General features: G+C 40.8%; 1 protein-coding gene across 1 annotated transcript in view; it reads left to right on the top strand.

The window, feature by feature from the left end:
* The window catches only part of BSDC1 (BSD domain containing 1), a 215,875-nt gene that overhangs the window by 155,294 nt on the left and 48,068 nt on the right, over positions 1–12,513 (top strand). The gene's annotated exons all lie outside the window — the stretch shown is intronic.

Below are 12,513 nucleotides of genomic sequence, written 5' to 3'. Positions count from 1 at the left end.
CCATATGTGTCAGATTGGACATTTGAACCCAGGTTGTCCTGGCTCCAAGGTCAGCTCTCTGTCCATAAGACAGGCTACTTCTCATACTACTCAAAAGATATATAAATGTCACTTATTATTCCAAAATGGTTCAAGTAAAACGTTTAGGTGCCTGAGAGGATTAAACTGGTTCCCTGCAAACAGACACACCTTCTAGTTCAATCCTCCTCTATCCTATGACCCAGCCCACCATCTCCCTGCTCCGTGCCCCCACCTGTGGTGGCATAAAAGGATAAAGGCCCAGAAACCAAACCTACCCTTTTGGTGTGGAAAGGGGTAAGGTAAGGAGCGTGAAGACATCTGAGAGAGCAGCCCACATCTCTAAATCCGTGGAATCCCCGATGCCAAACACACCCTTTACGTGGTGTGCAGAGGTGTAGTGGGCACATCAGGGTAAGGGGCACAACCAAAGCCAGTTACTAGCTTCAGGATCAGCTTCACCTACAGGGCTCAGTTTATACATGGGGCTGTGCCAGCCAGGTCCTCTTGATGCAGAGGACCTCGCAAAGTCAGAGCCAGGCACTGGGGGGGCTTCTGGACTCAGGCTCGCCAAGGCAGAGACCCTGGTGCAAAAGACCCTGCATACAACTAAAAGGGTCTTGCGCAGGATGGGAGGCACGGCAGTAAATGGACAGGTGCCCGTCTCGCCCCCAGGTTCCCTGGCAGCACGAGCACCGGTGCCCACCTCTAGCTTCCCAGCCCCAGCACCATCCTCACCCTCATCCCCAGGCTCCGTGCCAGCCTCGGCCAAGGCCGGACCCGCCCGTAGGGGGCAGGAAAGGGGCGTATCCCAGCCACACCGCACGGCGCAGCGACGTGCGCGGAGACAAGCGGGGATAAGAGTCCGACCCCAGCCCCTGGGATGTCCCACAGAGCAGCCCGCCCGCAGCCCCGGAGAAAGAGGGCCCACGGCAGCATCCCCCACTCTCACCTCAGAGCCGGCCCGGGCCCCGCTGCCACCGAACCGCAGGCGCAGGCACGCCCCTCTCCGGCCACTGGCGCTCCCTCTCCCTCCCCCTCATCCTGAGGCTCCAGCCAATCACGCAGCGCCGCTGGGCTCCGGGAGGCGGGTCCTCTGGCCAGTCGGCTCGCCTAGGTCGCTGTCCCTTTCTTGGCCTCCCGCGAAGAAGATGCGCTCTGATGCTGCCCTAGGCGAGAGGGCTGCTGGGAGTTGTGGTTTCCACGTTCCTTTTCGGGATAGAAGTTCGAGGACTGGACTGCAAATCCCAGGATGCAGTGAAGTGATGCTCTCATGTCTCCCTGTCCAGTGTTTCACATGCACGACCTGTAACCTGGCTAGCCTTCATCTTGGGCTCTTCAGCACAAATTATGTTACAGATATTCGTTCAGACGGGCCTATAAATAAATAACGCGTACACTTCTCACTCAAGCAGGCAGCCTCCTAATGTAGAGCATAAAGGAGTGAGACAGAAGATGCAGGAGAATAAATTTGGAAGTGGATTTTGTTACTGCGGGACTGCCCGGGTCACATACCCAGATCTGACAGTGAGTTGGCATGGACAATGTGCCGGTTTTTAAAGAGATTACAATAGTTAGGTTTTGTAAGCTGAAACTACAATCAGTGATTGGTCAGTGTATATTTGAATTCCCCCCCCCCGAAGTTTTTCCCTAGGCTGAGGGACAGGGAACCCAGAATGGGCAGAGATGGGGAACACCGGGAAGGTGGGTGGGATGGGCAGGAGACGGGAAGAATGGAGCAGGGATTTTACCCTAGGCTGAAACCCCCACCCACGGATCAATTAGGGGAAGGGAAGGAGGAGTTGTGCTCAACACTAATTTAAAATTTAGTTAAACACCTATGTATAAATCTGTGTGAAGGAGAGGAAGAATGAAAGCTAACCTGTGAGAACTCACAATTCCACAATGGAGAGTATGTATTCGGTTTAATAGATATTAAGCAAATTATCTAGTGTTTACTTCTCGATGTATGTAGGAGATGCAAGCCCTAGTAGAATATAAACTCCAGGAGGACAAGCAGTGTTTTTCCTTTTTGTCTTCATTTTCCCAGTGTCTGGTACAGTGCCTTTGATGTAGTGGGTATTAAATGTTGGATTGAAATTAAGTAGCTGCTGTGTACATAGTGCTAGAGGCGGGGAGTAGAGAAAAATTTTAGATATCAGCCCCTCTTTCATCTTAGGAATCTCACAGTCTAGTCCAGTGATCATAAACAAGCCGACACATAATGTACAATATTACATGTGGTCCTTGAGGCACCACCTAACTCACCTCTTGGTCCCACAGACACATCTACCCAGAGTTCAAGGTACTCTGAGGATCTAGGTCTACACAAATCTGTTGCTCACAAGCTCCCGGCAATGAGTTTACCTTTATTAGTCATTTAGCAATAAAATATTTTCTTCATAGGCCTGGGATACACAAATACACAATCAGTGGGAAGAGTGGGCATGTGTAAGGAACAGGAAAAGAGAAATACACACTTAGGAGACTCTGGAGGGGCACATACAGAGGCAATACATGTATCCAAGGCATACTCATGGAGGAGCATACATGGAGGGAACACACAGCCAGGGCACGTATGTGAAGGTATGATTACTCACATATCTAAAGTTGCAAGTCCATGAATGTCATCTGGCAATATCACCAGACCTACTTCCCACTGACCTTAGTGCATAGTCTCTACCAGTCAGGTAGTTGCTGCCAGATGCAAAGTCTTCACGGGGCAATGCTTACTGCTGATGCTCAACATAGTTCCCCTGATCCCACTGCACTGCCAAGCACAATTCCAGTGGGCACAAGATTGTGTATGCCAGGGGCAGCTAGGTGGCGCAGTGAGTAAAGCGCCGGCCCCAGAGTCGGAAGGACCTGAGTTCGGTTCCAGCCTCAGAAATTTAACACAAAAAAAACTAGCCATGTAACCTTGGGCAAGTTACTTAACCCCAATTGCCCTCCAAAAAGGAAAAACAAAAAAGATTGCGTATGCCATCTTATTCTCTCTGCTTTTAGTTTGTAGCTTCAGATGGAGCCCTTAGCACCTATGTCTCTTCTTCATAGGAAAAATGAGACCTACTACATTATTTTAAAGACCTGAGATTAACAGCTGTTCTAGAAAACAGTAAGCCTTAACCAAGCATCAACCTAGGAAATATCAGGTATCTTTCCTGGGAAAAACTCTTCCATGCTTTTATTTTTTCCACCATGAAGGCACCATGTCTGCCTGTTCCTGTCAGTCTTAGCTTGAAGAAGTTCACTTTCCAGAAGAAGATTCCTTGTCTAAGATTCCAAACCCACTGAAACACAGAACAGTACCACTCCCGACTAGGTAGTTAGTGTCCTCAGGCTTAATTCTTTATTTTGTTTGAACTCTATTTCTTAGTCACTGGGGCTTGGGTCTTCACTAGAGACCATTCCCTAGCTTAGGCCTACAAAGTCTATGTGGCTCTATGTTTAATTTCTGGTAAATAAACTATACCTAGTCATCATCTTTGTGAAAGCAAAAAGTCAAGGGCTCCCAAGTTTGAGGTCCCCTAGTTTCTCAATTCAAATTCATCCTCTCATGAAAATGAGTGGAGAGGAGAAAGGTGCTGAAACAAACCTAAATCCAGGGGACACAGTCATGTGTATACATATACATGCATGTACATATGTGTGTATACATACATATATACATGTACATATATATATACACACTTGTGTGTATGTGTGTTAAGCAAGTCTTTTTCAGGCATAGAACCAACTCTGATATCAGCATCATTTAATCTCAGAGTTGGGAGGGATCTCAGAGACCATCTACCTAGTTTAACCCCTATAAGAAGAAGAATCTTCTCTCTAAGATACCCAACAAATGGTCATCCAGCCTTTGCTTAAACGTGTCTAATAATTAAGAACCTACCACTTTTGTGTGGCAGCTCACATGTTTTTCCTTACATCAAACCTAAATTTTCTTCTTTTTGAAAAATTCAGTTTTATTTTATTCTCAGCTCTGAATTCTTTCCTTCCTACCTCTCCCTGCCCTCATTGAGAAAACAAAAAACAAAACTCATTACAAATGTATAAGCCAAGAAAAACAAATTCCAGGATTAATTATGTACAGATGTATGTGTGTCTTTGTGTATATGTAGACTTCATTCTGTACTCTGAGTCCTTCATGTGAAGGCACCTGTGTAGCTTGCTTTGTCAAGAGTCCTCTGGAATTGTGATTGGTCATTGTATTAATCACAGTTCCTAAGCCTTTCATTGTTATTTGGTTTTACTATATTGTTGTCATTGTATAAATTGTTCTTCTAGTTCTGCTTCGTTTTCACTCAGTTTATAGAAGTCTCAGGTTTCTCTAAAACTATGCCCTTCATAAGTTTTTGCAGCACCATAGTATTTCAGCACATTTATATACCATAATCTATTCATCCATTCCCCAATTAATGGGTATCCCATCAGTTTCCAATTTTGTGCCACTGTGAAAAGAGCTGCTATAAATAATTTTGTACAGTGTCTCCTTCCTCTTGTCTTTTTAGAGTATAGACTTAATAGCAGTATCACTGGGTTAAAGGATATACACAATTTAATAGTTTTGGGGGCATAATTCCAAAATGATTTCCAGAATGGCTAGACTAGTTCACAACTCCAACAGTGAATTCTTGTCCCTGTTTTCCCACAGCTCCTCCAACATTTGTCGTTTTCCTCTCTTGTGGACTTTGCCAATCTTTTAAGTGTGATACCTGAGTTGTTTTAATTGGAATTTCTCTATTAGTGATTTAGAGTGTGTTTTCATATGGCTATTGATAGCTTAAATATCTACCTCTGAGAACTGTCTATTCACATCTTTTGACTATTTATTAATTGGACAATGGCTCTTATTCTCAAAAATTTTAATCAGTTCCCTATGTATCTTTTATCTTAGAAATGAGATCTTTAAAAGAGAAACTTGCTGCAAAAGTTTTTTTTACTTATTTGCTGCTTTTATAATTTTAACTGTGTTGACTTATGTTTGTGCAAAAATTATGTCATTTATATAATCAAAATTGTTCATTTTACCTTCTGTGAACCTCTCTATCTCTTGTCATGAACTCTTCCCCTATCCATAGATCTGACAGGTAATTTCTTCCATGCTCCTCTATTTTGTTTATGATGTCACCCTTTATGTGTAAATCATGTATCCATTTGGAGCTTGTCTTAATATATGGTGTGAGATGTTGGACTATATCTAGTTTCTGCCAGACTGCTTTCCAGTTTTCCCAACAATTTTTGTCAAATAGTGAGTTTTATCTAATACTTGAGATCTTTGAGTTTATGAAACATTGGGTTACTGTGTTCCTTTTCTTCTATATATTATATACTTTATCTGTTCTGCTGATCAACCTCTCTATAGCTTACCTAATATCATTGTTTTGATGATTATGACTTTGTAGTATAGCTTGAAATCTGTTCTAACTACTAGACTCCATTCCTTCTTACTTTTTTTTCATTAATTTCCTTGATATTTTTTACCTTTAGATGTTCTAGGTGAATTTTGTTATTTTTTAAAGCTCTATAAAGTAATTCTTTGGTAGCTTTTTTAGTATGTCACTGAATAACTAAATCTCCATAGTATTGTCATTTTTATTATATTATCTCAGCCTACCCATAAGCAATTAATGTTTTTCCAGTTATTCAGATCTGACTTTATTTGTATAAAGAGGCTTTTGTTCATATCATTCATCTTGTTCCTATGTGTGTCTGTCTTGGCAGGTAGACTACCAAGTATTTTATATTGTATGTAGAGTTATTATAAAAGGAATCTTTCTTTCTATCTCCTCCTACTAGATTTTGTTGCTAACAAACAGAAACACTGAGGATTTGTGTGGGTTTATTTTATATCCTGCAACTTTGCTGAAGTTAATTGCCTCAATTAGTTTTTTTAGTTCACTCTCTAAGGTTCTCTAAGTATCATCTGCAAAAAGTAATAGTTTTGTTTCCTCTTTGCCTATGCTTATTCCCTCAATTTCTTTTTCTTGTCTTGTCGTGACAGCTAGCATTTCTAGTATCATGTTATATAGTAATAATAATAATAATAATGGACATCCTTGCTTTACTCCTAAATTTGGTTCTTTTCAACTATTACCCATTGTTCCTAGTTCTTCCCTCTGAAGCCAAACAGAATAGCAAATTTAATGCCTCTTTAGAAAAACAGGCCTTCAAATACTTAGATAGCTATCATGTCTCAAGTCTTCTCTCCTCCAAGCTAAATATCCCCTGTTCCTTAATTGTCATGGTCTCCAGTCTTTTTATCATCATGGTTCTTCTAGACAATCTCCAGCTTGTCCTAAAATGTAGAAACAAAAAATGAACAAGTATGTTCTGACAGGCTGATTATGATAAAACTGTAACTTCCCTAGTCCTAGATATTATGACCCTCTTTATGTTTAAAATCTCATTATTATTTTTGGCTGCCGTTTCACAACATCGACACATATTGCTATTATAGTTCACGGAAACTCCAAGTTCTTTTTCGTACAAGTGTCTCATCATTCTACAAGTATGAAGTAGGTTTTTTTAATCCATGGGTAATACTTTACATTTATCCCTATTAAATTTAATCTTATTAAATTTCATCCAATATTCTAATCTGTCAAAATCTTTTTGGATCCTGACTGACATCAAATGTGCTAGAAAGGCTAAATAATATAGCAGAAAGAAGGCTAGATTTGGAATCAGATAACCTTGGCTCATATTTCAGTTTTTCCACTTACTACACTTATGTGCCCTTAGACAAGTTACTTCATGTATCTGAGCCTCAGTTTCCTCATTTATAAAGTGAAAAGGCTGAACTTAATGAGTGTTAGGTTTCCTTCTAGCTCTAGATTTATGATCCTATGGTAGCTATCCCTCTCAATTTTATTTTAATATTAATTTCTCTATTAATGATTTAGACTTTTTTTCATTTTGGCTAAAGATTTAATAGATATTTATGCTTTTATGTAAATCATTGATAAAAATGTCAGACAACCAGGAATCTGGGGCCAAACCCAGAATCCTGAAGCTCTCCATTGGAGACTTCCTTCCAAATTGACATAAAATCATTAATGACTATTCTTTTGATCTAGTCATTCCATCAGTTTTTTTTTAATTCCTTTGCCCTTCCTATATCAGCCATTTTATTTTATTTTATTTTGCTTTATGGAGAGCAATTGGGGTTAAGTGACTTGCCCAAAGTCACATGGCTAGTTTTTGTGTTAAGTGTCTGAGGCCAGATTTGAACTCAGGTCCTCCTGACTCCAGGGCCGCATTCCATCAGTTTTAAATCCACCAAATTGTACTATCATCTAGCTTATATTCTTCCAGCTTTTCCAGAGAATTGTATTAATGTCTTTCATATGCTTTATTAAAATCTAAGCAACTTCTCCCTCAACACTTGTCCTCATAGTAGTACTCACAGCTTGGGTACCCTAGCGGACCAGAGACCATCTCTAGGTTAAAGGAGGCACTCTGTGGTTCTACACTCCTAAAAATATAGCTTATGACACCCGCCAGTTCTTCTAACTTTGATAATCAACAAGTAGATACAACTAGTACAAAGCAGCCATTTTCTAAGATGACATAGGAAGAGCATAGTAACTATACAACATTCCTTCATAAACCATAAACTCTCACAAATTCATACAGTGTCCACTGGTAGTGAGATTCACATATTGGGAGCACATATGTAAGGAGAAACATACATGTGGCCAGTGCAACTATCCTTCCGGTACTAAAGAACCCTAACATCTTCCCTTTTCACCACTTTTCCCTGGCCACTGAATTTTTGTGTTAGTTAGATTTCAATGACTCCATCTGGGTGAGTAATTCCATTGCAAAATACCATAGTCAGTAGTGGGGAAGAATGAGTAAATTCCCTTTCCCCTCCCCTCCATTGCCTTTTTAAAAATTAACTTATTTACTTTTAGTTTACAACATTCAGTTTCACAGTCCCTTGAGTTTCAAATTTTCTCTCCCTTCCTCTCCCCGCACCCCCACCATGGCAGCATGCAATCAAATATAGGATCTACAAATACCTCACATTAAACATTAGTCAGTTTGTAAAGAAGGATTGTTAACAGATGGAATGATCAGTGGGAAAGAGGAAACAAAACAAAACAAGAAAAAGAAAGGGAACAAGTAGTTTGCTTTGTTGTGCCCAAACCCAAATTACCCATCTCCTGATTTGAAGCCCACCATTAAGCCCCTTTATATATTTGTCTTTGTCTCTATCCTATACGCCCTAATAGCTTGAAACAGTTTCAGGCATAGTCTCAGGGTCCCCACACCCTTTACCAGAACATGACCCCTAGCCTGTCCCCATTACCCAATGACTCTTCACCCTGTCCCCTCCACCCTGTTCTGGGAGGGATCCCTTTTCAGGAAAAGGCACCCTTGTATCCTTGTGCCATCTTCCCAAATTAGCCCTGAGCTATAGATCTAATCAATGGCAATTCTTGGCTTCTGTATGTCATTTCTTATGCTAGTTCCCCTCCCCAATTGTGGTTTTTGCCTTTATATGCACTGTTTGTACCCCACTTTGGGGCTGCCTAATTTGAGTTTATACTCCAGGCAGTCAAAGCTTAATCAATAAATCCACACCTAAATTTACCTTGAACCTAGGTCTCAGCTCGCTCTTATTCTCTGCACAACATTTTCAATCTGCATTCAGACTCTACAGCTCTTTCTTTAGATGTGGATATCTTTCCATCATGAGTCTTTTGGAGTTGTCTTATAACCTTATGTTGCTGAGAGAAGCCCAGTTTATCATAGTTAGTCATCACACATATGTTGTGTATGTAATTGTGTACAGATTTCTCCTGGAGGTTCTGCTCTCCTCACTCAGCATCAGTTTATGTAAGTCTCTCCAGGTTATTATGAAGTCTATCTGCTCCTCATTTCTTATAGCACAATAGTATTCCATTACATTCATATACCACAACTTGTTCAGCCATTCCCCAACTGATGGGTGTCCCCTTGATTTCCAATTCTTTGCCACCACAAAAAGAGCTGCTATAAATATTTTTGTACATACGAATCCTCCTCCCACTTCTCTGATCTCTTTGGGATACAACCCTAGAAGTGATATTGCTGGGTCAAAGGGTATGCACTCATTTTTAACCCTTTGGGCATAGTTCCAGATTGCTCTCCGGAATAGTTGGATACCAGTTCAAAACTCCACCAACAATGCATTAGTGTTCCAATTTTTCCACATTCTCTCCAGCATTTATCATTTTCCTGTTTTGTCATCTTAGCCAATCTGGCTGGTGAGATGTCCCTCCATTGCCTTTTAGTAGTATTGTGGGGTGAGGAAAGCAGGAGGGAAATGAGGAAACAGGAGGGAGGTGAGAAGAGCAGGAGGCAAGTAGGGACCACCCTCCACAACCTACTCCTGGCCCCAGGTGTGATCTTGTTGGGGTCAAGGTACCATGTGTCCAAGTGTGGCTGATCAGACCAGTATGAGCTTGTATGAGTCTGCACAGGTCAGGCACAAATCATCTGTATGAACATTTGGGATGAAGACGTCTCTAAATTTGCACATCTCACATTTCTTTTGAGCTACTGCAATTCTGTTTTGCACATAGAATGCAGTGACTTCTTTGATGTGGGCATGCTATGCTGGATAATCCTGTGCCAGCATTTCCCATGTCTCACAATTGATTCCAAAGTGCTTCAGAGAGACCTTGAGAGTGTCCTTGTAATGCTTCTTCTGACCACCATGTGAGCACCTTCCTTGTATGATTTCTCTGTAAAATAGTCCTTTAGGCAAGCAGACTTTTGGCATTTGACCAATGTGGCTAGCTCATCTAAGTTGTACTCTCTGAAGTAGAGTTTGAATCCTTGGCAGTTCAGCTAGAGAAAGGACCTCAGTGTCTAGTACCTTATCTTCCAGATGATCTTCAGAATCTTCCTAAAACAATTCACATGAAGAGGTCCAATTTTCTGGTATGATGCTGGTAGACTGCCCAGGTGTCACAAGCATACGACAATGAGATTGGCGCAATTCCTCTGGAGATCTTCAGTTTGGTAGGGAGCCTAATACCTCTTCTCTCCTATACATTCTTTTTATTTTTTTTAATTTTTTTGGTCTTTATTAATTTGTTTGCGTACTTTTAGTTTACAAGATTCAGTTCCACAATTCCTTGAGTTTCAAATTTTCTCCCTCTCCCTCCCCTCCCCCCTTCATGGTGGCATACAATCAAGTATAGGATCTGCAAATACTTTCACAGTAGACATTAGTCAGGTTATAATGGAATGAACAATGGGAAAGAAGAAACAAGACCAAATAAGAAAAAGAAAGAGAGTAGGTAATTTGCTTCAATCTGCATTCAAACTCTGTTCTTTCTAGCTCTTTCTCTGAATGCAGACATCTCTCTCCATCATGAGTCTTTTGGAGTTGACTTGTAGCCCTGCATTGCTGAGAAGAGTCCAGTCTATCAAAGTTGGTCGTCATACATATGTTGTGTCTGTAATTGTGTACAAATTTTTCCTGGTTCTGCTCTTCTCACTCAGCATTAGTTCATATAAGCCTCTCCATCTCCTATACATTCTTTTGGAGCCTCCAAACAGTGAACTAGCTCTGACAATGTGTGTGTATCAACCTCATCATCTATGTGTACATCCCTGGAAAGATAAAAGTGCTATTAGACCTGGAATCAGGAAGATCTGGATTCATATCTAGCCTCATACACTTACTAGCTGGACAAGTCACTTAACTTTGTTTGTCTCAGTTTTCTCATCTGTAAAATGAGGATAATAATTGTATCTACCTCCAAGAATTGTTATTAGGATAAAATGAGACAATATTTGCAAAGCATTTTGCATTCCCTAAATCAATATGTAAGTGCTAGATCCTATTACTATTATTATTTGGTCCTGTGGTTTTCTTGCCAATATTAATCCTTCTTAATTCTTCAAATTTATCCAGATAATTAATTATCCAGTTGAGGGGATCCCTCAGATTGTCTTGCACTATTCCTCTTTCCATTTGAGTTCTTTCTGAAACTTTTCCTGGTTCATTGCCCTGTAGTATTGTTTTTATCAGTACTTTTCTTCTTGCTCATTTTCTATTCATGGTACCATTTGTTTTCAGTTTTCATGTATGGATTTTGGGGGCTCTTTTCCTTCTCTTTGTTGTTTTTTGTTTCTACTCTGCCATCTTGACTCCATGCCCCCTCTTTGTTGTTTTTTGAGAGAGATGTTGGAGGAGCCCATCTCCCTTCAAATTTCTTACTCTAGACTAGAAATAACTTCAATAATATTTCTGTGAGAACATTTACCATTTCAGGGAAAACTGACAGCCTCTGTTCAAGAATCATAGTTCCATAGCCAGTTAATTGGTCTGTTCTTGAAGACTCACACCTTTTAGACACTAGACTCTGCCTAGCTCCTAGACCTATATTATCTCCCTTACCTGACTTCCTTAGACTTGACCTCTGAACTGCCTAGAACTATGGCAGTTTCTAGAAAGATTTTAGACCCTCCTGGTGATTACTGTCCCAATGAGTAATGGAGGACCTGGAAAGCTAGGCTAAGGAGCTTTAACTTTATCTTATAGGCCATAGGAACATCTGCTGGAGCTTTTTCTTTGTCAAAAGCAAAGCACTGAGAAATTCATGATTTGCCTTAATGATGATTTCACCTTTCAAAAAGTAAAGGAAAACAACAAAAATAAACTGCCCATCTGTACCTGTTTCTCAAGAAGTAGGAAATGAGGGGCAGCCAGGTAGCACAGCGAGTAAGAGCACTGGCCCCAGTGTCAGGATGACCTGGGGAATCGAATCCGGGCTCAGACACTTAGCACCACACCCAGAAATAACTGGCCTGTAACCTTGAGCAAGTTACTTAACCCCAATTGCTTAAAAAAAAAAAGAAGTAGGAAATGGCTACTGAAGTGGAAATTATGAGAACCTTGGGTAAAAGTGATTATTCTATTATAGACATCATGATAGGGAAGAAGAAGGAAGCTAGGCATAGTGTCTCTCAGATTTGGGAAATACAGATTTCAGGGAAAAAAATTAGGCCAAAAGCCCAATACTCTGCAAGGAAGTCAGCCCAGGAGGGAAGGGGAATGTTCAACAATGAAAGCCTGAAACAAAGATGTTTCCATTTCTGGGACCACCTACACTGAAGAGGGCATCAGCACTATTGCCACTGCTCCTACCAATGCATCCTTAGACTTTAGTTGTAATTCCAGGGGAGAAGGATAGAGGAGTGACATGGTTTTGAGTTGCTGGAACTAGAGGTGTCCTTCATCTCCTGACTTTCCTGACTGCTATTGCTATTATTGCTCTATGCCAGGCTCTGTGCTTCTGAGCACCCTGGTCATTTTCCTTATCATTCTCTCTATCATCTAATATTTCTTCTCCTCTAGACTATAAGATACTGAGAATGAGTCATTTATACTCCCTCTACCACTTCAGGTTCTTATAATTTGGTTCCCATTCCTACAACTCTAATGACGTTATTTTCTCCAAAGTCAATAGTGATCCTGAAATTGTGAAA

The sequence above is a fragment of the Petaurus breviceps genome, unplaced genomic scaffold, assembly GCF_028583685.1.
Source record: "Petaurus breviceps papuanus isolate PSGF00001 unplaced genomic scaffold, PetGlider_PUasm1.0 90760, whole genome shotgun sequence".
In the NCBI taxonomy this organism is placed as follows: Eukaryota; Metazoa; Chordata; class Mammalia; order Diprotodontia; family Petauridae; genus Petaurus; species Petaurus breviceps.
Note: the sequence above shows the minus strand (reverse complement) of the source record. Positions and strands in the feature narration are given on the sequence as shown.